Raw genomic sequence first — 2,897 nt, forward strand, 5'->3', positions numbered from 1 at the left:
TTGACAAGCTGTAGGAGCTGCTCCTGATTGGAGGAGAGCAGCGTACTCGGCGTGTGGGCAGCAGAGTTGGGATTGGTGGAAGAGGACTATAAAGGAGGAGAGAGACAACATGCACCAGGAACACCTGAGGAACATCTGAGCAGCCCCCGAGAGAGCTGGCCGGCGGTGTGCCGCTCCCCCGCGGAAGTGGGGAAAGTGGCAGGGGGAACCGCCCTTCCACGGAGGTGGAAGGGACGGTAGCCAACCCGGGAAGAACCAGCAGCAAACCCGGGGAGGGCCGAGCAGACAAAAGAACAACGCAGGGTCCTGTGTCGTTCCTCCGCGAAGAGGGGGAGTGACATAATGGTGCCGTGACTCGGATAGGAAGCCTAGGCAGGGTTTAGTGTCGTTCCTCCACGAAGAGGGGGAGCGACATCACTGTGTGCTCAACTTGAGGATAAAATAAAATCTGCTATATTTGGTAACTAATAGTTGTGTTCTAAATCATAATGAAGCATTGAAACATGGCTACATGTTGAGGAACCCATGCTTTTCTCCTGTGTGGGCTGTTATGGGCTGTTTGCTTGCAAAGTTTCACACCCAAGGGAGACCCCTTCAGATTCTTTGACTGCTGTTCCCTCTTTGGGCTTCTGTGACTTTCCTCCCTCATTCACTAAAACTTTAAGGTCCACTGTTGGGGTGGGTATGAAAGCTGAGAAGGGCTTTCTAGGCTGTAGTAACTTGAGATGGTAAAGTTCCATGCAAGGTTTGGTATAGGCTGATCCATTCTCTTGTGAAGTTGTTTCATTGAGCTTTTAGAAAAGTGGTCTATTTCCTTAAGAGGCACACACACACTCACACACACAGCTCCCATCCACTGGTTCACTCCTCAAATACCTGCCAGGCCAGGGTGGCCCAGGCCAAAGCCAGGAACCAGGAATACGGTCTAGAGCTTCCACATGGGTGGCAGGACTACAAATGTTTGTGCTGTCACCTGCTACTTCTAGGGTGTACACTGGCAAGAAGCTAGAATCAGGGCAGAGCCAAGATTTGAATCCAGGCACTCCGATATGTTTTTGTTTGATTGATTTTTTTCTTTTTGAATCTGTTTATGCACTTACTATTAATTAGCTATAACACATTACAACTGAATTAAAAATATTTCTCTAATATGTTCAAAAATCAGTAAAAGACACCAACTTTATTTTTTCAGAGAAAATCTTCATTCTCAGGCACCATTGGGACTGCCCTTTCTCATTCTCTGTCTTTAAAGATTTATTTTAAAGGCAGAGTTACAGAGAAAGAAGGGGAAAGAGAAAAAGATAGAGGGAGGGAGAGAGAGAGAGAGAGTGAGGGAGAGAGAGAGATACGAGAGATCTTTCATCTGCTGGTTGGCTCAATCCTCAAATGACCAAAATGACTGGGGTTAGACCAGGAAAAGCCAGGAGCCAGGAGCTTCTTCCAAGTGCTCGGACCATTTTTAGCTGCTTTTCTCAGGCTGTTCACAGGGAGATGGGTTGGAAGTGGAGCAGCTGGACCAAACCAGCTCCCACGTGGGATGCCAGCAGTGTAAGTGGTGGCTTAACCTGCTGCGCCCCTGTGCCAGCCCAGCCCCCTCACTGCTGGGGACGGGTGGGAGATTGCCTTCTCTAAGTTGGCTGCAGGGCTCTGATTTGGGGCATTTCTTTGGTCATCACTGATTTTGTGAGAGTGTAAAGGAGGTATGCTTTTGAGCTTTAGTGGTCTGAAAATGTCTTTTCAACATTCACATTTGATTGATAGCAGAATTAAAAAGAATATTTGAGAGGGAGAAGGAAAGGGTGAGATTGAGAGATCTCCTTTACTGGTCCAGTTCCCCACTTTGCCGTTGGTTCACCCCCCAAAGGCCACTCCAGCGGCGTGCTGCAGCCGGTGCACCATGCTGATCCTAAGGCAGGAGCCAGGTGCTTCTCCTGGTCTCCCATGCGGGTGCAGGGCACAAGCACTTGGGCCATCCTCCACTGCACTCCCGGGCCACAGCAGAGAGCTGGCCTGGAAGAGGGGCAACCGGGACAGAATGCGGTGCCCCAACCGGGACTAGAACCCGGTGTGCCGGCGCCGCAGGCGGAGGATTAGCCTAGTGAGCTGCGGCGCTGGCTGGTTTGACAGCTCTTAAATCCTGGCGGATGTTTTTATAATTTCCTGAATAACTCCTTTTATCTCTATCCCATATTTCTATTCTTTTCTGGAACATCCAACTTGTTTTTAGAACCTGCTTGGTGCTAGCACTGTGGCATAGTGGGTTAGGCCTTCATCTGCAGTGGCAACATCTCACATTGGCTCTGGTTTGTGTCCTGGCTGCTTCTCTTCCGATCCAGCTCTCTGCTATGGCCTGGGGAAACAGCAGAACATATCCCAAGTGCTTGGTCCCCTGCACCCACATGGGAGACCCGGAGAAAGCTCCTGGCTCCTGGCTTCAAATCAGCCCAGCTCTGGCCATTACGGCCACTTGGGTGGTGAGCCAGCAGATAGAAGACCACTTTCTACGTCTCTCCCTCTGTCGGTAACTCTGCCTCTTGAATAAATAAATAAAATTTTAAATAAAGAAACTCTTAGATCCTCTAATTATTCCTGTTATGTTCCTGCAATTTCCCGCATTTTTACCATTTTGTTTCTGATTTGCAAAGAATTTTCCCATTTTTTAAATTCTATAACTTCTGAATTTTAATAGTACTTTGGGACAAATATTTTCCAGAAACTGCTTATTGTTTTTTTGAATATTCTCATTTAAAAATAGCAAAAAGCAACTGATGCTTTTACCTAAGCCATACTGTACCTACTCTCCTCTGACTAGGTTGGATATTTGTCTGACGTTCCCTGATGGTTTCCCTGGATTCCTGGTTTATATTGTAATAGTCTCTGAGAGCAAAGCCTCTTTC

The sequence above is a fragment of the Oryctolagus cuniculus genome, chromosome 8 (genome assembly GCF_051225735.1).
Source record: "Oryctolagus cuniculus isolate XC-2025 breed Fujian yellow rabbit chromosome 8, ASM5122573v1, whole genome shotgun sequence".
NCBI classification, from domain to species: Eukaryota; Metazoa; Chordata; class Mammalia; order Lagomorpha; family Leporidae; genus Oryctolagus; species Oryctolagus cuniculus.